This window comes from Staurois parvus, unplaced genomic scaffold (assembly GCF_062004578.1).
Source record: "Staurois parvus isolate SC_StPar_1 unplaced genomic scaffold, SC_StPar_1.0 ptg000520l, whole genome shotgun sequence".
Classification (NCBI taxonomy): Eukaryota; Metazoa; Chordata; class Amphibia; order Anura; family Ranidae; genus Staurois; species Staurois parvus.
Genome location: NW_028318316.1, coordinates 1,548,576 through 1,571,951, shown reverse-complemented (window position 1 = coordinate 1,571,951; position 23,376 = coordinate 1,548,576). Strand labels below are relative to the sequence as shown.

General features: G+C 39.8%; 1 protein-coding gene across 2 annotated transcripts in view; it reads left to right on the top strand.

Annotated features, from left to right (window-relative positions):
- Positions 1-23,376, top strand: part of TTC27 (tetratricopeptide repeat domain 27) — a 551,099-nt gene that overhangs the window by 262,452 nt on the left and 265,271 nt on the right. The gene's annotated exons all lie outside the window — the stretch shown is intronic.

The following is a 23,376-nucleotide window of genomic DNA, read 5'->3' as shown; positions in this document are numbered from 1 at the left end:
CAGGGGATTTAACATGTCCAGAGTTGAAAGGAATTCTTTAAAAGACACACAATTGGCTGTCATATATTCTTTGCCTTTTACAAACATTTGTTTCCACTAGATAGAATGATTCTTGCACAGCAGAGGAACAATTGTTTGTGATGTGTATAATAAGAGGTATATACTGTAGAATAATTTTTAAGACAATCAGATTTTCTTATTTTATATTCTTCATTCACAAAACTATAGATTTCCTATAAAAGAACTATTGTAGCAGTAATTCATTGCCTTTCCATCATCCAGCTGCTGTAGGCTATGTAATAGCAACTTTTTGCATGTATCAGTTATCTGAATAGGCTAGGGATGCCATTGAGATTTGTCTTTGGGAATTTAGGTCTCTTGCTGACAGAAAGCCTTACAAGTGGCTTTGATTATAGCCGCAAGGTTTTGTATTACCAATGCTGTACGAGTTGGAACGTCTAATTTAACATAAATTAGTGCGTTTAAGATGGGAATGAAATGTTGCATTTCAGGAATTGAATCTCATTTATGGGACATCTTGAAAGCGGTGTTGGTCGAGCTGCTTTAATGCAGAGCCAGGCTCTTTGTGTTTAGGTTAAATTAACCCATTAAACGCTTTAGAGGTTTTCTGATTGGGTCTGTATTGTGTCAGATTAATGGTCTTTCAGTCGTTCATGAGACTAATATTCGAAAAACAGATATCCATATAACCAAGTGTAAAAGGAAAAGTTTAAAAACATAAATGATTATTTATTAGAAATGTAGGTATCTCTGGTCTCAGTTTGTAATTAGAGGAAATGCACCTTGCATCCTATTTTATTATTTGATAGTTTGGTTATAGTGTTATTAAACCCAGGACCCTGCATTCACTATATCTGGTTTCCCACAGTACACAGAACATGGAAATGCAATTATTTTGGTAAATATAAACTGCCAAATACATTTTCTCATCAGCAGTTAGAGCAGTCTTGTGGCTTCTGGTTGTGTCCAGCAGAGCACTAGTTAAAGCTTGTAGGAGGAGTTTTCATTCCCCTCTCACTGTCCTGTGAGACTGCAGGACCCCTGACCTTCTGTCTGGACAGTGCTGATTTAGTCCTGTGCTGATCACTTGCACTCTCCCAAGGACAAAAAAACTCTCTAGAAACACCAAACTGAGCATGTGCAACTTGCCCCCAAGGCTCTGTTCTATCAAGAGATGAGTTGGGGACAGTGGAAGAAGGGGAGGATAAGAGAAGGCAGGATTAAAATCCTTTTTACAAAATGCAGAGGATTAATCTCTTAACCCCTTGAGTATAACAAGCATGCTTTACTGCATATGCAGATTGATTTTACTGTTGTGGGTTTAGTAACATTTTATTGATAACAGAAAAAAAATGGCAACTGCTTGATAAATGTCACCAGAGCATTCCCTCCTTCACCACAGGTTCCACATTCTGGGAGCAATGATCTCCTGCATAGATCTGGTACTAATGTCTTGCAGCATAGTCACAGGCAACTATGTAGGACATAAAATGCCTCCTCAGGTAAGAGAAACACTCATAGCAGTTCTAGGGCATTCTTCCTGCCACCATCACAAAGGTGTGCCGTTGTTCCTCCTACTGACACCAGTGATGAGGCATTCTTCTTGTCACTGACATTGAGGCATCCCCCCCCCCCCCCGCCCACTTAAAACATGTGAAAAACTAGACAGCACTATATAATGTCAATCTAACTGCATGATGTCAGGTGCATAAGCATATTCTAATCAATCTGTCTCCCACAGAGGAAACACTCATTTTTATAATGCTATCTGCCCTACTCCACCATATTTGGTGTTAAAATGTCATAAGCCTAAAATGTCAGGTGTATTGACATTTTTTGTGCAAAGAATGGTATGAACTTAAAATGCCAAGTGCATTGGCATTTTGTGTGCAAAAAATAGAGTGAATAAAGTGCCTCTACATATAGTGCATATATAACATACTCCTAAAGTGACAATTGCAAAATTATGTATCTCAAAAATATATACCTCAAACATAAAGTGCATATATAACTCCATCACTCTTATCAATAGTGCATATATAACATCAACATAAAGAGATTATTACAGTATAATAAACCCAAAATATCTTAACACCTTCCCACCCAATCTATAGCAGATTGACGTCAATCTGCTATAGATCACTTCTCCTCAACACTCCTCCTTGTGACTGGGCGTCATATGACGTCCTGTCAAAACGACCCGCCATGCAGCCTCAGGGCCGCGCAGCCTGTCACTGGCTGTCTGCACAGGACACAGCCGATGACATATCACTACATCGGTCCCTTGCCAGGGTCATGAGACCACTGTACTCAATCACAGCAGATCACATGTCAATTGTATACAATGGATGGCTTCCTGTCATGCCATCCATTGTATACAATTATGTTGTTAGCTGTGACTGGTCAAAGTAGTCACATGATACAGACAAGGCCAATCATAGCCCATCTGTGTCATGTAATAGTAACATTGTATTGCTTTGGTCACAGTGTGTTGAAAAAAAAATAGTAAAAAATAAAAAAAATTTGAAAAAAAAAACAAATTATTATTTTTATTTTTTTTACATACTGTCACCAGTCAGTGTCTCTGATCACCACCACACCAGTTATATAATAACGCTGTACTGGACTGGTGACAATATGTAAAAAAAAAAAAAATTGTGATTTTTTTTTTTTCTTAATTTCTACATTTTGCAAAAAATTGTAACAAAAAATTACAACCTCCAAAAAACTCACCATGCAGAATACATTTTGACCTAAATTTATGAAGAAATGTTATCTGGAAAATGTTATAACAGAAATGAAGAAAAATACATTTTTTTTCAAAGTGTTAGGTTTTTTTTGTTTTATTTAGCAAAAAATAAAAAAACTCAGTGGTGATTAGATACCACCAAAAGAAAGCTCTATTTGTGTGAAAAAAATGGTAAACATTGCATGAGTAGTGTTGCATGACCGCGCAATTGTCAATCAAAGTGCAACAGCGCTGAAAGCTGAAAATTGGCCTGGGCAGAAAGGGAGTAAAAGTGCCCAGCATTGAAGTGGTTAGTTAAATTCAAAATATATTAAATATATTAAATCAATATGCAGAGTCCAAAAAGCCCTTGACCTCAACCCTATTAAAAATCTTTTGGTATAGTCAAATGCCTATTGCGTGCCAGACCTTCTTATTCAATCTCAGTACTAGACCTCACAAATTTTTTACTAAATGGGCCAAATTCCCACAGACATGCTTTCCAGTGGAACCTGGTATAGCCCCAAAGTGTTGTTCAGTTTTGTATCAATGCTCATGATTTTGGAATGGGATGTTTAACAAACTCGTATATTGTAGGTGTGATGGTCAGGTGTCCACAAACTTGATCATATAGTATATATTTTCCTCCAACTGATCCCGGACCCTGACACATTTCCCCCCTGTTACCATTGACCCTGGACCATTCTTTCTCTTACTAACCACCGACACCAGGGCCTCTCGCCGATCAATTACACTGCAGCATTTTTCTCTCCAACTGACCACCAGTACTGGGGCAATTTTTGCTCCAACTGATCACCGATGCTGAAACATTTTTTACTTCCTCTTACCACTGATCCTGAATGATCTTAATTCCATTGATCACCAATACTGGGGCATCTTTTCCACTCTTTCACACTGCTGTGAAAAAGTATTTGCCCCCTTCTTGATGATTTCATTGATTAGGGAAAAAAGCTGTCCAAAACTGCCTGGCCCTATGTGGAAAAGTAACTGCCCCCTAAACCTAATAACTGGTTGTTTCACCGTTGGTGGCAACAACCGCAATTAAACATTTGAGATAACCGGCAATGAGCCTTTCACATCGCTGTGAAGGAATTTTGGCCCACTCTGCTTTGCAGAATTGTTTTAATTCAGCCACATTGGAGGGTTTTTGAGCATGAACGGCCTGGTAAAGGTCATGCCATAGGATCTCAATTGGATTTAAGTCTGGACTATGCCTAAGCCACTCCAAAAATTTTTTTTTTTTTCTTTTTGAGCCATTCAGAGGTGGACTTGCTGGTGTGTTTTGGATCATTGTCCTGCTGCATAACACAAGTGTGCTCGAGCTGGTTACAAACTGATGGCTAGACATTCTCCTTCAGAATTTTCAGGTAGAGCGCAGTATTCATGGTTCCATCAATTATGGCAAGTTGTCCGGGCCTTGAAGCAGCCCCAGACCATCACATTATCACCACCATGTTTGACTGTTGGTATGATGTTCTCTTTATGAAATGCTGTGTTAGTTTTACAGATGTAACGAGACGCACACCTTCCAAAAAGTTCAACTTTTGTCTCCTAAGTCCACAGAATATTTGCCCAAAAGTCTTGGGGATAATCAAGATTTTTTTTTTTTTTTTGCAAATGTGAGATGAGCCTTTGCAAATTACTTTTTCAGATAGGGCCAGGCAGGTTTGGTCAGCTTTTTTCCTTTGATAATGAAATCATCAGTTAAAAACTGCATTTTGTATTTACTCCAGTTATCTTTGTGTAATATTAAAATTTGTTTGATAACCTGAATCATTTAACCACTTGCCTACCAGGCACTTATACCCCCTTATTTACCAGGCCAATTTTCAGCTTTCAGCGCTGCCGCACTTTGATTGACAATTGCGCGGTCATGCAACATTGTACCCATATGAAATTTTGATCATTTTTTTCTCACAAATAGAGCTTTCTTTTGGTGGTATTTAATCGCCACTGGGCGCTTTACTTTTTGCGCTATAAATTAAAAATTGCAAAAAATTTGAAAAAAAAAAAAAGTTTCTTTGTTTCTATTATAACATTTTTCAAACAGGTCATTTTTCTCCTTCACTGATGTGCGTTGATGAGGCAGCACTGATGGTCACTGATAGGCGGCACTGATGGGCACTGATAGGCAGCACTAAAGGGCACTGATAGGCAGTACTAATGAGGTGGCACGGATAGGCGGCACTGATAGGCAGCACTAATGAGGTGTCACGGATAGGCAGCACTAATATGCAGCACTGATAGACGACATTGACTGGCATCACTGCTGGGCACTGACTGGAGGCACTGACTGGCACAACCGCTGGGCACTGACTGGTGGCACTGACTGGCAGCACTGCTGGGCTGCACTGGTGGGTGGCACTGGTGGGAAGCACTGGTAGGTGGGCACAGGTGGGTGGCACTGGTGGGCACAGGTGGGTGGGCACAGGTGGGTGGCACTGCTGGGCACAGGTAGGTGGCACTTCTGGGCACAGGTGTGTGACACTGCAGAGTGGCACAGGTGGGTGCACTGCTGGGCACAGGTGGGTGATTTGCTGGGCACAGGTGGGCGGAGCTAGTGGGCGCACTGCTGGGCACAGGTGGGCGGAACTTGTGGGTGGCACTGCTGGGTACCGATCATCAGGGCACTGATCATCAGTGCCCTGATGATCGGTGCCGATCCTCGCTCTGACAACTGCCGGTTCTCGGCAGTACTTTCCTCACGATCTGACAGCGTGAGGAAAGTGCAGCCGAGAACCGGCACTTGCATTTCCCTGTGATCAGCGTGTCATTGGACACCGCTGATCACGTGGTAAAAGGCCGGTATGATTGGCCTTTTACCACATCATGTGATCAGCTGTGTCCGTAGGACACAGCGATCACGGAGATCGCCGGGTGCGCGCCCTCTGGGGTGCGCAGGAGAGCGCGTTCTGGGGGGACGTCATATGACATCCACCCAGAACTGGCCGACCGCAGTGCAGCCGTCATTCGGCTATCTGCGGTCGGCAACTAGTTAAGTGTGGCAAATATGCAAAAAAAAAATCAGGAAGGTGGCAAATACTTTTTCACAGCACTGTTTGTTGAAACATTTTTTTCTTTTTTTTTTTACCACTAACCCTTGACTACTGTAAATATTGATGCTGAGGTATGTTTTTACTCCCACTGACCACAGATGCTGGGAATCTTTCTTTCCTCTCGAGCTCCAACTGAATTTGTTGTGTACACCAATAGACACTTTAGTTCGTTTTACCAAAAAATGTTAAAGGGTAAATAATAAAGGTTAATGATAGAAAATTTTTAATGTACACTGTTTTCAGTGTTTCCTATGCAATGTAATTTAAGCAAGATTCTGTATACATAGAACATAACAAATTTAGCAATGCATACTGAGAAGAAAACTCTCAAAGGGGAGATTTACTTACAGAATGATCCAGCACAGCAATATGCAGCTTTCTGGCAGCTGCACCTTTCATTATAGCCACATCAATCTTGAAGATGGAAGCCCTGTGAGATCTGATCACCGTGATAGTGATCCCTGACATTCCCAAGTGATGATGACAGTTTTGTTAGACACTGAATGCAGCCAAACCCTGATTGTAATGAACCAGCTAAAGACTAAAAGCCAATTTAAAGTATGGATGAGATAAGTAAATGTGACATGCCCTTGAAGTTGAAAAATAAATAGTATTGCTTGAGGAAAGTTTGATTTATTCTGATGGCTGTGGACTCGGTACTGATACCTCAGTATTTATTTTTATTTTCTCTTCCTGCACAAGGCAGTACAATATGTTTAGTTCTTGTGTTAAAATGTATTTTTTTTTGTATTGGAAACATTAACACTAAAGGAGTAGAATTTCCTGGCCAGAACAGATTACAGTCCTAACACTTTCAATAACAGTAGATAATTGCTTGTGATTATCTGTTCTTATTATGTTTGTTTTTCTTCTCTGGAATTTTCTGTCAAGCCTTTCTAAGGGAAACCTGCAGTCTCTCAAAGGATCTTAACATGGCCTCTGATGTGGGTAGCAGGCACTTCAGCACCCCATGAGCCCATAATCCTAGAGTTCTGTTATACTAATCTTATGTAAAGATGCATATTTTCTACTCTGCCCTGTACCCCAGCCATCCCTACTTACCACCTGTCCAATTTATTGGCAAATATGGAGGACATATAGGAGCATGAGCATAAAAGTTATGGACAGGATTAGCACATTGTGTATATGATCTTTCAATATGCCACAGGTACATTTCAAAGTAAAGATTTTGTAAGCGAAATATGGGGGTTGCCCATCTTGACCTATTGAAATTGTAGTTACCTGGCTGATATAGTGGCCCATTGACTTAAAGTCAGAAATCCTTATCTGCAATTTATTCTGGAATGTGAACTAGAATTTACAAAATGAGAAATCAGTGACCTCCATGTTCCTGTCAGGCAAATTTTTGTTTATTGAAGTAATATACCTTAACCTTATGCATCTTGGCTGAGGCGGGAGCCACTTTGTTGCTGGGACCTCTCATTTATTTTGACACCATTGCTTTGAATGTGTGTCACTGCTACAGTAATATAGTTAGAACAGAAACAATATATAAAGGTATCTTGGTGTACGTTGTATATCTTTTTAGCACTATATAGATTATGTAAATTGACAGTGCTATATAAGTACTTGTAATAATAAGGTACTTATATAGCAGGATCATATTTTTTTCTTTTTGAGTCATAAATAAAATTAGCATAAGAAACAAAAAAGAAAGTTGTGCAGTTATATATTTGCACCGGAGTATTTATTGTCTGGGTTGTCTTCTCTAACCAACATCAAATGACCAATTATTTTGTAGAGAGCCAGTTTCTCTTTTTATACTGGTTGATTAGCAGCTAATTCTAAAATTACCTGATTCTGCCAATAGTCGGTCTGTCTGTGTGCAAGTTAATAAAAAAGAAGTCTTATTACAATTTTTTAAAATTGAATTTCCTCCCCCAGGGGACCAAGTGAAAAAATTCAAAATCAATGCAGGCAAACAAGGATACACTGGGGCTTATTTACTAAGGCTGGAGAGTGCAAAATCAGGTTCACTTCTGTATAAAAACCAAGATCTACCTATGCATTCACCTTTACACATGAGCACTGGGAAGGAAGGGTGCTTTAAATTAGTTTTTTTATTATTTATTTTATTTTTACACTGTCTCTTTAGGTTTTTATTTATTTATGTTTTTATTTATCTATCCTTTTTATGGCTATAAGTAATGAACAACATTCCTTGTGATAGCTAAAGCAGTGAAAAGTCCTCTTTATGCAGAGATTTGGGGTCTATGTGACCCCAGATCTCTCCTCTGCCCTTCAAAGCACAGATCAGTTTGATCTGATGCGTTCCCAAGCCAGCAATGGTTTACATCCAGGCGAAGCCATAAGTGACAAAACACTTGTCGCTTCCAGTTTCTTATACAATACAAAGAGAACAGGATACTTTTTCATACAAGTACATGATACAGAAGGAACATATCAGGAATTTGAAATGTTGGCTTTACATGTTCTTTAATCTCCCCAGCAGCAATGCAGAAAGGATTTATTGCACTTTTGTTATAGCAGCAAGGCTGAATTTCCTAATAGCCATCATAAGCTGTGTTTTGGGGTAGCAGGGCTGTCAGTGTTGGCTTACTGTCACCCACACATCATGTTACTGACTATCACTTAACACATTACAGTGAATAATAAAGGATTACAGACTGTTGCCTTGCCTCTGGTTTGAATATGTCCAAGTTTTCTCTCTTGCCATTGCTGTGCAGTTTATGCATTTTTGTTGGAGGAATTTTGCTCTGTGTACTTTAAATTCAGTCTTACACCTAGAACAGGCCATCGATTTTGGTAATGGGGACACAGAGCAATAAAATATGACACACTGTACTTTGTAACCTCTGCTCGTTATTTCCAATAATTATATTGGCTTTATTGTTAGCTTCAATTGGGTCTTAACATTTGAATATAGGCCTAGTTTCAAGGTTTGATAAGGAGTGTGTTGATAGAAGTGAATTTATCAGATTTTTAAATGCTCCCTGGGACGATCGCGGCATCAGATCCCAGCCCTTCTCACCAAACTCGTGACCGAAGGACTAGCCAATCTAAAACCACGCTGTCCCGTGCGTAACAATGCCACGCCCAGCTGCATTCTGCACAAAGATTTTCCAGTCAATGGACCACAATCTGTGCACTTGCAGCCTGGGAGTGATTGTTACTGGGTCAGGTTAATTACGCAATTAACCCTTAACACTGCTACCACCTCCTTTTTGTACAGAGAAAGAGGAAACTCGTCAATATCAGCAATAACACTATGATGTTGAATAATCGTCTGTATACCACGGTAACCGCAGGCAGGACATACAGAGGTTTAAACACATACAGTAGCTCTCTTCAGAGACAGGGGTTCTTAGTTTGCATTAAAGAGCTTTAGAAACAGTTCATCACTTTCAGAAAGTAAGATTTATTACTAAAATATATATATATAAATATGCAGAGAGCAATAACACAGCAAAGAGATATATATATAAGTATAGAACCAGCGCCACGGAAATTGTATAAGACAAAAGTAAGCTGCAGAACCTAGCCTATAAACTTATAGGATATATAAAACTTCAAAAAAATAGGTTGTGCTTAAATACATACAAAAGTGTAACAAAAAATGTGACAAACAATATTTTAAATCAAAGTGAAATCCAGCAAAAAAGAAAAAAATCCAAAAGTTCAAATAATAATGTCCAAAATAATTAATCACCAAGTGAATCCACCACCAAAAATGGTTAAATAAAACTCACCAGAGTAATATGCTGATTGTTGAAAAAACCAGCATATAGCACTTGTTACTCTGGGAGCAATAATTAATATGGTGACAGCAACACTGAAGAAATGAGGGATGAACTCCAACAGATGATGTTCTGCAAAGCTGAAAATCCACTCCAAAGTATGTAGTAGTATCCAAACTGAGAGATGATCAGACCGTCACTCGAAAAAAAAAGTGAACAATCATGGTGCAGTATGTTTTAAAAAACATCAAAACTTTAATGAAGAAATGCACTTACAGGCAAGGTGTCCAGACTGACACCAGTATAGACAGCGTGTGTAATGAATAAAAGTGACTCAGACCCAGCTAAACATGCACATACAACGTGCAAGCAGACCAGGAGCGTGCTGATCGTCACATCCAAAGGCACCGTCCTAAGCTTTTCGTCATCAATGTCCTCCGAAGTTGGTTCCTGATGTTAAAAGGGAGATTTCTTCAACATAGCTCAACTCAGCTTTGCTTGCTTCAAGCATAACAGCCTTTTTCTAGAAACTTAGCAGAGTGTCTCCTTAAAGCAGAGAACCAATCGCCTCATTTGGGGAGGGGTGTTGGGGCGGAGACCCAAGCTAGAACCAAAAACCCTCGCAGTTGATGTCATGGTTCATAACTTACTCTCGGTGCATTTAGCAGCCTTGCCACTAGTAGATTAATACGCAGAATCATCTGCTGAACGTCTAGATATGAAATATGACATACCTGCTGGGATGGTTAAGGAGATATCATTTTCTGCTCTCCTGTTGATGCCAGCTAGGGGATGTAATATATCAGACGACTTGCATTAAAGAGACTGATCTGAATAAATGCCTGTTTTTTATGTACGTCTTTCATAGTCCAAGATATGTAATCATAGGGGAAAATGGATGTTGAATGTGATGTCTGCTTTATGGCTTATCTGGAATGTCTTTGATGCTCAGTGAAGGACTGGTTTATGGTTTTACAATCCTTCTCCAAGCAGAGTCTCGCAGACATCTGGGGGCCAGGCTAATTGGGGTTTATAGCCATGAACTCTCCCGCTGGACCTTGATGCCTTTTTGAACTCAGCATCCAGGGACAACGTGTTACTCAACAAAGAGGGAGGGGGGATGAGGGAAGAGGAAGAGAGAGATACAAGATGGAGGGTTTGGAGCAAAATGGATGACCGCGTCCATCTCTGTGTGCACGATTGCTGCACTCCCATTTGTTGGTTTAAGGTGTATCAGACCTTATAAGGCTTATAAGTATGAAAAATGGCATCTTGAATAATACATGTACTATTGTGTGAAAATAGTTACACCTCCTTGCAAATTTTAGATTATTGCACAGCCTTGAGGTGTGAAACCACAACACCTTCCAGCTACATACTTGTATGAAATAAGAAAGTGTTACTCTGGATAGTTTGTATCACCACAATATTTCTCCAACTTAAGCCTGGTTTCACACTTGTGCGGTATGGCACATCGCATGTGATTCTCACAGGAATCGAACTACATTCATGTGCGAATTCTGTGCGGTGCGATTTGAGCCAGCCATTCATTTTGTATGGCTCAAATTGCACCGGATCTGCACCAAAAAGGTGCATGACCCTTTATTTTGGTCCGCACTAGAATCAGATCTCATGGGTATTCACACCTATGCGATCCGATTCTGCACATCGCACCGCAGTTTGTGGACCAATTTCAGGGTGTTGTCAACTTAACATGTACACCTGCAGTGGTTCGCATGAACGGGGTGCGATTGTGATGTGGTGTGCAATTCGCACAGAAACAGCTGCAAATTCCGTATCACATCAATGTAGACCCAGGCTCAAGGATAATAAGTTCACTTTTGGGAACATTTTTAGGGTGAAACTTGTAACATGTTCCCAATACTGCAGCCACTGCCAGATCACCCAGCACCCACCCCCACAGTACGAGGAAAGGTTCCTTGTACAAGCTGACAGATGTCACAAAAACAGCCTTGCGGCTGTCAGCTTGTAGTTCTCACTGAACTACCACAACGCCGTGGTAGTTCACTGATTCTTCCTGTCTCACAAATATATTGACAGGTCTGCAGGAGACCTGCTTGGCATCGGTGATTTGCTGATTGCTGTTGCAATGCATTACAGGCTCCTGCAACAAAAAATAATAAATGCACATTTCTTTTACCTACAAAATATTGTGCATTGTGAACTTATCCTTAAAGGAACCAATTTAATTATAGGCCATAGGGAGGAGAAACTGTTCTGGTTTTAAATTAAAATTTTGATTTTGGTTGCTCTTTTGTTTGTTTTAGACAAAATTATAATATGATCCGGTATTTTTTTTGGTATTTCATTCCATTATACACTATATTGGCAAAAGTATTGGGACGCCTGCCTTTACACGCACATGAACTTTAATAGCATCCCAGTCTTAGTCCAAAGGGTTCAGTATTGAGTTGGCCAACCTTTTGCAACTATAACAGCTTCAACTCCCTGTTCTCCCTGTGCCTGGGAACTCCAGTTTCCTCACACACTCCAAAGACATGCTGGTAGGTTAATTGGTTCCTGTCTAAATTGGCCCTAGTATATATGAATGTGAGTTAAGGACCTTAGATTGTACGCTCCTTGAGGGTTAGGGACTGATGTGAATGTACAATATATATGTAAAGCACTGTGTAAAATAAAACTCTTTGGAGAAGGCTGTCCACAAGGTTTAGGAGTGTTTCTATGGGAATTTTTAACCATTCTTTCCGAAGCGCATTTGTGAGGTCAGGCACTGATGTCGGATGAGAAGGCCTGGCTTGCAGTCTCTGCTCTAATTCATCCCAAAGGTGTTCTATCAGGTTGAGGTCAGGACTCTGTGCAGGCCAGTCAAGTTCCTGCACCCCACACTTGGTCATCCATGTCTTTATGGACCTTGCTTTGTGCACTGGTGTGCAGCCATGTTGGAACAGGAAGGGGCCCATCCCCAAACTGTTTCCACAAAGTTGAGAGCATGAAATTGTCCAAAATGTCTTGGTATTCTGACGCCTTAAGAGTTCCCTTCACTGGAACGTAGGGGCTAAGCCCAACCCCTGAAAAACAACCCACACCGTAATCCCCCCTCCAACAAACTTTACACTTTGTACAATGCAGTCAGGCAAATACCATTCTTCTGGCAACCGCCAATCCCAGACATGTCCATTGGATTGCCAGACAGAGAAGCGTGATTCATCACTCCAGAGAACACATCTCCACTGCTCTAAAGTGCAGTGGCAGTGTGCTTTACGCCACTGCATCTAACGCTTTGCATTTCACTTGGTGATGTAAGGCTTGGATGCAGCTGCTCGGCCATGGAAACCCATTCCATGAAGCTCTCTACGCACTGTTGTGCTAATCTGAAGGCCGCGCAAAGTTTGGAGGTCTTTATCCATTGACTTTGCAAACAGTTGGCGACTTCTGCACACTGTGTGCTTCAGCATGCTCTGACCCCATTCTTTCATTTTACGTGGTGCTGCTGTTCCCAGTTGCTTTTTTATAATACCACTAACAGTTGACCATGGCATATTAAGTATCAAGGAAATTTCACAGATGGACTTGTTGCACAGTTGGCAACCTATCATGATACCACACATGAATTCATTGAGCTCCTGAGAGCGACCCATTCTTTCACAAATGTTTGTAGAAGCAGTCTGCATGCCTAGGTGCTTGATTTTATACACCTGTGGCCATGGAGGTGATTCCAATGATTTTGAGGAGTGTCCCAATACTTTTGGCAATAGAGTGCATGTGATTAATGAAAGATGGGCATTGCAATGAGAATCATACAAGAGAACAGAATAATTGTTTGATCCAGCTGTATTGTTTTACATGTTTGGTTCACCTTTTGAAAACATCCAGCCAAAAGTGTGCACTTTATATCTGAATGAACAGTTTAATAAGCATAATGTGCTGTGTGTCACAAAACAGTTGATTTTCCTTTTAGTACTTGCTTTGGAGTTCAAAATTTCTGGAAAAAAATGTAAAGTAATTTTAAGTAAATTAAATTTCCCCAAACCATCATTTGCTCAAGTTTCCTTATTAACTGTTCTACTTGCTTGAATAACTTATTGGACTAAATTCAATACATAGTACAAAAATTGTTCTGTAAGTTCCATTAGCCAGACATATTGGATGCCGACAGATGTGAAAGTTGATGTTGGATTTGCTGTGGCTAAGTGTGCATAGTTTAAATTGATTTCTTGTTCTTATTATTTTTTTTTACCTTGTATACCAACATGCAAATAAAAGTGTAGCACTAAAAGTGTGAATTAACAATAATAATGCAATCCTAGCTGTGCATACGTGAAACTAGATGTGACATTGCTTCCAATATAATATGAAAATAATATAAAAAAGTGAGTCCCAATTCCAAAAAACTGGAAAAATATCAAAGGTGCAAACGTGAATTTTCAATTGCTAGATGGCCAAACTTTATCCATGTGACACAGGCATCACCCCACTGCGTGCTCACAGAAGGCTTACCAGATGTATTTGACCATGTTATAGAATGGTCAAAATCAGCTCAAGAATGATTAAGCAACCACCCAGCCTCTTCCATAACATCCAAATGTGGTTCAAATAGCGTTTGCCCACTCTGTATTGACCATCAATGCATGCGTTGTCAGGCATAAATGTGGCATGTGCATGAAATGAGAAAGCCCGGGGATGTGCTCTCCGGAATCCGCTTCTCTTCCTCCTCCGATTTTTCTCCGGACAGGGTGGCGGCTGCAGGACGACTGACTCACTGGGGTAGAGCCATTGGGCTGTCAGTGACAGCCACACCCCCTCTAGTCCCCTCTCCCCTAATCAAACTAAGATATTGGCACTTCTGTCTTGTATACCAACAAATTTCTTATAATAGTTTTCTATGTTAAAGTGGACCTTGCACTTAAAATGCTAGGTCTGCTGTTTATGTAAGCCTTCTTTGCTGAATTGCTGGAAATAGTATTTTAAAAAGCACATTTAATGGGCAAAAAGTTATGCTGTTCTGTGAAGTAATGAACTACAAGTCCCAACAGCCTTTGTGGCTGTCGGCTTGTAGTTCTCAATGAACTACCCTGGCGCTGGGGAGCGCCGCGGTAGTTAATTGATTCCTCCTGTCGGGCAAGTGGGCATACCAACAGATCTGCAGGAGACCTGCATGGCACCAGTGATCAGCAGATCAATGGTGCCATGCAGGTCTTCTGCAGATCTGTCAGTATATGTGCTTGCCTGTAATGCTTTACAGGCTCCAGAAACAAAAAATAATAAATGCATTTTTTTTTATGTGCAAAAAATTTTTATATTTTCTATTTTTTGTAAAAAAGGTGAACTTACAGTGAGGAACAGAAGTATTTGAACACCCTGCGATTTTGCAAGTTCTCCCACTTAGAAATCATGGAGGGGTCTGAAATTCACATTGTAGGTGCATTCCCAATCTGAGAGACAGAATTTAAAAAAGAATTTCAGGAAATCACATTGTATGATTTTTAAAGAATGTATTTGTCTTGCACTGCTGAACATAAGTATTTGAACACCTGAGAAAATCAGTGTTAATATTTGGTACAGAAGCCTTTGCTTGCAATTACAGAGGTCATCCTTTTTCCTCCAAACACGACGAGTAAAGTTTAGACCAAAAAGTTCTATTTTGGTCTTATCTGACCACGTGACTTTCTCCCATGCCTCCTCTGGATCATCCAGATGGTCATTGGCAAACTTCAGACGGGCCTGGACATGTGATGACTTGAGCCGGGGAACCTTCCGTGCAATGTATGATTTGAACGGAGTAGTGTTCTACCGACAGTGACCTTTAAAACTGTGGTCCCAGCTCTCTTCATGTCATTGAACAGATCCTCCTTTGTAGTTCTGGGCTGATTCCTCACCTTTCTTATCATTGACACCCCACGAGGTGAGATCTTGCATGGAGCCCCAGTCTGAGGGAGACTGACAGTCGTCTTTAGCCTCTTCCATTTTCTAACAATTGCTCCAACAGTTGATCTATTTTCACCAAGCTGCTTGTCAATTGCCCCATAGCCCTTTCCAGCCTTCTGGAGGTCCACAATTTTGTCTCTGGTGTCTTTTGACAGCTCTTTGGTCTTGCATGGGCAAGATGGGGTAGTAGTTGGCGTCTAACTGACTGTGGGTGGACAGGTTTCTTTAAAGAGCTCAGACAGGTGCTACTAAGTTAGATTAATGAGTGGAGTAGAGGTGGACTTTTTAAAGGCACAGTAACAGGTCTTTGAGAGCCAGAATTCTTGCTGTTTCTTAGGTGTTCAAATACTTATGTCAACGGTGCAAGACAAATAAATTCTTTAAAAATCATACAATGTGATTTCCTGAATTTTTTTTAAATTCTGTCTCTCAGAGTGGGAATGCACCTACAATGTGAATTTCAGACCCCTTCATGATTTCTAAGTGGGAGAACTTGCAAAATCGCAGGGTGTTCAAATACTTCTGTTCCTCACTGTATACTTTAAGATTAGAAAGTAACTGTTCTGTAGGAATCAAATACATGGCTATAGCAATGAAATGCATAGTTATATTAATAATAAATTCTGGAGCAAATCTTTTTATGCCAGCATTTTACTCAAGAAAATGTAGAGGTTTTAGGTCTGGCAAGCATTTCAAAGCTTTAAGAAAGGGACTTTTTTAGTGGGATTAGTAAAGATGATTATATTGTACTTTCATTTCACATATTGAAAGATTAATTCAACCCAAAACTCTTTTTTTGGTTGAAGGTGATATGATACATTTACATATACTGCCTCTGCTAAACCTCAACATCATGAAATTCAGCAAATCTCATCTCTTAATTGCTTCAATCTGCCTTCCAATGAAAGATGCTGCCAGTTGTAGCTAGTTTGATTCGACCTTCATTTTGCTATCATAGTTTAGCAAATTGTGCTATGGACAAAGCCATTCTTCTTTCAAACATGTTCATACACATTTTAAGTGGGTATTTTTTTAGTACTCTTCAATCAAAGGAGCATAGCAATTACATTTCTGTATATTAATATAGTGGGATGAACTGTATGTTGAAAGGCAGGCTACACTCAAAATGTCCTTATTCTATGGTAAAACTATTGGTTTTAAAAGTAGAGAGGAAAATAAGTCTGCTGTAATCTATTATCTGGTGAGTTATTATAGTTGTATGGTAATATTTTTTCAGTTGTATGTATATGCCATTAGGAGGTATATATTAACCATGCAGGTAGAACTTTTTAACTGAAGAATAGGCAGTGATAATGTTTGCTGGCAATACTTATTACCTGACTGCTGACTGCAGCTATATTGAACTTGTTAGGGTGCAGATGGCATATAGATTAGCATTAGGGGTTTTAATCCAATATTTCTTTATTAAGAGTTTATGAAAATACAGAATATAACACCATGGAGAGGTATTTGTGTATGTAATGAAAATTACATAATAAAAAATCAGCCATCCAGTTGAGAGCACACGGATGAGAAACATTGAATATGTTGTAAATACTGAAAAGGTGGTAACTACATAGGAGGGCCCACAAAGACCAATAGGTTTGAATTTCTCTACCGGGAGATAAGGAAAAGAGTGGAGTAATGAAGGAAAGTAAAGGGGGACAGGGAGGAAGGGAAAAGGGATATGGGAAAGAAACCAATGAGGTATGGAGGGAGGCAATACAGCATTAAACCGGTAGAAAAAGGGGTATCCAGTCAATGCGTACCAGAAACAATAAGAATTTACTTGTACAATTAGGACTGGATAAAGACCAGAGTTTGTAAAACTGTTAAGTTTTTGATTGCCAGCAATCTTTCCATGTGACGTGAGTGATTCAACGTTATCAAAATATAGAAAGGTATAGAAAAAGAGTTCCAAAGTTTAGTGATATTAAAGTAGTTCTAAACACAGGTTTTTTACCTTAATGCATTCGTTATGCTTCTTCTCCTCCCAGCCCCTCTTATACTTACCTGAGCCCAATCCCGATCCAGCAATGTGCACAAGAGAAGCAGCTCTCTGGGCTCTCTCCTTTCCTCATTGGCTCAGATACAGCAGCGAGAGACATTGGCTGCTGCTGTTGTCAGTCACAGCCAGTGAGCAGGGAGTGGGGGGCACACAGAGCGAATGGGAGCGAGCCCATACAAGTGCCCCCATAGCAAGAAGCTTGTTATGGGGGCACTCAGCGTTGGGGAGGAGCCAAGAGTGCTAGCGTGGGCCTCGACAAGAGGAGGATTGGAGATGCTCTGTGCAAGCCATTGCACAGAGCAGGTAAGTATGACATGTTTGTTATGTTAATTAAAACAAATTGAACTTTAATATCAGTTTATAGAAGTTTAGTTGCAAATAGCAAACAGATAAACACTACCCTAATGCTTAAAGGGAATGTGGAGTAACGCAAACAAAGTGTTGGGTTCTATTTTAGTTCCAGTGACATCAGATGCCAGTGAAAAAAAAACGTATTCCTCTGCCCTGATTATACCCAGGATATCCTCTCTCTATCAGAAATGGCACATCCCATCGTTATCTGAGGACGATTTAAAAGACCTCCTGCTACAATTTGTTTTTAACATGATTTCTCCTATGGAAGTGTTCCTCCAGTTGAAGTTCATTCATCATATTTACTATACCTTGCAAAGGCTAGCTACAATTTACTCTAACAGTTCTTTATGTCAATAGATTTTTATTGAGTTTTCAAAAGCATACATAGTGTTCCACCAAAGTGGAGACATAGTAAAGACAGCAAAAGCATGTTAAACAGAGATAGGGAGAGAACCAAGCAGAAGAGTTGATGATACACTGGTAATCCACAGAAATTCAGAATTAAACTTATTCAGTAATAATAAAGATTACAATATGTCCTAGGTCATTGTGCATCATTTAATAATCCAGGTGGTCCATTATTCCCATTGGGAGTCAAAGGTCGATATTCTACCATTCCACAATGCCAGAATGCGTTCACAGGAATGATGACGTTTAGTGAGAGTAATAACCTTAGAAGGTTTCCAGTGCTTGGCAATTGTGAGTCTGGCAGCTATTAGTATGTGCAGGACCACCATACGTAAGGAACTTGGAATGTTCTCAATTTCCAGATTCAAGATGGCCAAAGCAGGGTTGGGTGATAACAGTTCTCCTGTTACTTCTGAGATTATTTAGAATTTTTTCTTCCAGTAGCTAACAATGCATTTACAAGACCATAGGATGTGCAATAGGTGTCCCGTTTGGCCACGGCCACGCCAACACAGCTGCGACTGAGAGGAAGAGATCTGGGCTATGCAGCAGGGAGTTAGATAGATGCATCAACTCCAAATGTTAGACAAAGTGTGTGGCTGTGTAGATCACCTTAAGGGCATTATTCTATTGTGCAGCAGTATAGTTAGAAGTTAAGTCCTCCCACTGCAGGAAAGACTTGGATTTAAAAAAAGGCAGCTTCTCCTGGAGGATATTGTAAATAAGGGATATGCTTTTATGTATGGAGGTTGGTAAAAAGTAAAAGTGTTCCAACTGTTTAGGGAGTCGCACCTGAGGAAGTGGGGATTTTGAAATGAGATGTTGAGCTCTACAGTATGTGTAATAATCAGCAGTTGATAACCCAAATCTCTGTCTCAAAGTCTCAAAGCTGTGGAGTACACCATCACTTATGATATCATCAAAGTTTTGAATACCTCTAGTCATCAATGGTTTGAGGCAGATATGCGGTATAAGTGAATGGAACACCATAAAGGGAATGTGTATCTGAACGTCAGAATGTTGTGAAGGAGGGCCAGAGTATGGTACCCTCCAAGCTAATGATGATGATACACCTTTAAGTGGAAAGGGAGTCCGTAGATTTGCAATCAATATGATACATAGATCAGAGGCTGGAGCTAGGATACAATCAATAGCTATCCAAGGAAGGGAGACAAATGGCATGAGCCAGTGTTTAAGCTGGTCCAGGCATGGTGCTAGGTAGTAGTCTCCTATGTCTACAAGACCCATGCCCCTAGGCCATATTTGTTTGATGAGGAAGGAGTGTAGGCATCTTGTTCTCTAACCTTGCCATATAAACCGTTTGAGCATAATGCTTAGAGCCTGGAGCTGTTTGGAGGTAAATAGGATTGTTAACATTCTAAAGAGGTAGATGATTTGGGGAAGCGAGCGTCTTGTATGATGCCAGGCACCCTGACTAGGACAATTCAAATTTGAATATCTGTGAGAGCTCCTGTGCTATTTTCTTAGAGAGGGTACATATCTATATTGGTTTTTGCTAGTTGGGATGTGTTAGGGGTGAGGGTGATGCCCACGTTTGGAACCCCTTTAGAGCTCCATGTATACAGTCGCTGTGCAGCCACTAATAAAATTGGGCAGACGGACACTTTCCACAAATCCACATGCACTGCAGCATACTAAGCACATTACAATCCACTTTTCAGCTTTTAAAACAAGTGCAGCTTTGTCATTCTATATTTGTAGCCTCGACACCCAACCCCCGTTACAAATGCACTTCTAACACTGAAGGATCAAGCATGCCAGCTTGTTCAAAGACCATGCATGCGCTATCTTGAACAAGCTGGCGTGCAGCATTGTTTTGTTGGGAGTATGCTTGCGCTGTTAACAAAGCAAAATTAAAGTATATCAATATGGATATCAATGTTGTCTTGCATACTGTATATTATCAAAGTGAGTGGAGACATAGTAAGAAAGGATCCTTTAGAATGGGACAACAGTTTATCCTATTTGACGTGGAACTTTTTTTGTGAGTCATTTTGTTTAGGCCAGCATTTCCTCAGATCTATTTCCTTGATGACCTCAGAAAATATTGGGAACTATGTCTCCACTGGCTAGTGATTGTGAATTTGACCACTTTGAGTAAGCGCATAACTATTGTTTTGTAATTTGTTGGGTAGCAGGCTATGTCTATGTGTATAGTTACATTTTAATGATGTTTTTCACTTTATAAGTAGCAGCAGAGACCAAATTGACCAGTGGCCACAAGCTACATTTTTGGGGTTGTATGATGATTCTACATTTCTTATTGTTCTAAAATTGCCACTCCAGTCCAGGGGTGGACTGACAATTCATGGGGCCCCCAGGAAATAGGGGATCATGGGGCCCCCGGGCAATAGGGGATCATGGGGCCCATGTGTCCTTGCCCAAACTCAAAAAAGCCTATGAAAAAGGTACCAGGGGCATCTCATGGGGCCCCCTACTGACCCCGGGCCCTTGGGCAGTGCCCAAGTTTCCAAATGGTCAGTCCGCCCCTGCTCCAGTCCCAAGCTGTCAGCAGGAGATTTGTAGATCACTTAAACTTGTGCCTGTCAGCATAGAGAAGCAAAGGGTAAGCTACTGGGATTACTAGAATCAGAATTTGCCACTAAACCTATGGTATGTTTAAAACAGAGTTAAAGAGGATATTTATTCATGCTTTTCAAGATGGCAAGTGTATATCAGTCATGTGTTCATGCTTTACTCTTGCTTCCCATAATTGAGTGAATATAGATATGTGTTCTATTCCTATAGAGGCATATCTATGGTATAAAAGGAAGATCATTTTCTACAATTAGTTTGAGTTTCAGTTTCTAAACTACTTCTGTTGATCTTAATGATCATGAAGTTTTTAAACTTTCTTTGTGAAGAATCCCACACATTTACACAGTTCCTTGCTATATATTATAAATAAAAAAAAAAATGCAGCAGAGGTTTTTAAAATAAGCTTATATTAAATTGTCAATATTAGCTATTGTTTGCATTGCTACTAGAATGTTATAAAATGAAAGTGTATGCTGTGACCATAAAACTCCTTGAACTGCCTGTAAAATCTGAACTCGTATATGCACTATAAAATATACTTTTTTCGTTAACAGTTTTCTAATGTCAAATTTTTTTTTTTAGCAGAATGTTTGACCTGTGAGATTCTTTGTGCCGAAAGTAATTATAAAGAAAAGCGCATTTTTTTTTTTTTGAATCACACTTTTGTAGGCGTGAGATTACTTATCTAATACCAGCTAAGTGAACACTGAACGTCTTTAACTGTGATATCTACAATAAAATACAAAATGAGTTTTTCTTTGGATAGCACATTAGGAAGCTAATAGAAAATATTCTCTGCTTGTTTGTCTTAGCTACATGACATCATTCTGTTGTTAACCACTTGATGTCCAGGGCAAGTTTTTAATTTTTCACACACATGTTAAATCTGCATTTTTGCTATCTAAAAACCCAAACAGTTATATACTTTTTGAAAGCAGAGGCACTGAAGAATAAAATAGTGACAGTGTTATATACAGTATGTATACATTTTTTCAGGACAATTACAGTAAATTAAATTTTAGTGCACACAAACACAATATGATACCCATTTTTTTTGTAAAATGTAAAAGATGAAGTTGTGTTAAATAGATACCAAACATGTCAAGCCTTAAACTTGCCTGCATCTGTAAAATGAATAAAAAATGCAGTAATCTAAATTGTCTATAGATGATGTTTTAAAAGCATTTACAGGTTATCAACTTAACATTAACCTATGCTACGCTAACAAGCACCCTGTGTGATAGCATGGGCATATGACAGGTCCTCTTTTTGGAGACAGGAGAATATTAAACCCCTAATGTCAACTCAGTTTGTGATGGAGTAGATGCTTACTGCTCTACAATAGCCAGTGAAAGACCGCTCTGAACCCAGAGGTGAGAAAATGTGTGTTGCTTCTGGGTTTATTCCTTGCAGAAGAGATTGGGGAATGCATGTTCCCCAAGCTCCTCCCACTCAGCATCCTGAAACAATTTACAGCTGTCCTGGGCTTCCTGAAGGAACAGAAAAGTCTGGAAACCACTGTGGGTGGTGGCCCCCCACAGCACCGTAAGGGTTGCCTTGGTCACTTTTCAAAAAAAGTTGGCTTAAGAAAATGGTATCGGTATCAGCAATGCTTGATTTAACCACTTTAAGTACAGGCCATATATAAACAGCCCATGGACAACAAGTTGTTAATTTTAAATTGCCTGCATAACAATACCAAGGATACTCCTCAAATGGAATTATTTTCATTCTGTCTTGTATAGATAGGCAAATCTACCTGGGATTAATTTGTAGGTGATTCTTTGAATTTAACAAAATCCAAATGTAGCAGCAAATCTCACTGAAATCTATGGAGAGCAAATCTTTATACTAACTTTTTGCCATTTTAAAGCTAATAGGCCAGCTATTGTAAACAAAAAGGGCACGGGAGATGTGCACCTCCACAGGGGACATTTAGCAAAGCAAAATAAACTTAAAAAAAAATACCGTGCAGTGGGGACAAGTTCCTTTTAATGCAACATGAAGAAAACACCAATCCTTTAAATTACGTATTTGGGAATTGCCTTTAAGGCTATATGCAGTGTTACAGAACAGTACGGTTTTCATCAAAAGCAACATCATATTCTACCATCACATATTTTGGCTTGTCTTAAAGCGGTATTAAACCCAAAACCAAAATTTAATATATTACATTTTTAGCAATCCTCTAACTGCTACTTTGTTTGGACAGGTTGGTCTGTTAAAGTAGGTTGAACAATTCCAAACTTACTGACTGGATCACGTGAAAATAAAGGAAAAACAGTGCAAAAAAAACCCCTCAAATAATATAGCCATAGAGACCCTAGGTGCAGATATTGTTCAGTGGCTGTACATGAAGTAAAGAGCTTGGTTAGGTTGCAATATAAGAGGGAAAGACCAGACAGGTTTTTTTTCTTGATCAGATTAACTCTACCACACTGGATCTTCCTTCTGCAAGGTCACTCATAAACGTTAAGTGCAGCACCAGAAGACATGGTGCCGTTAAAAAAAATTAGTCTAATGCTTTCCTGGGAAGAAACTTGCGTTCCAGCTCTCTGTCATTCACATCCCTATATGAGACAGTTGGCAGTCAGA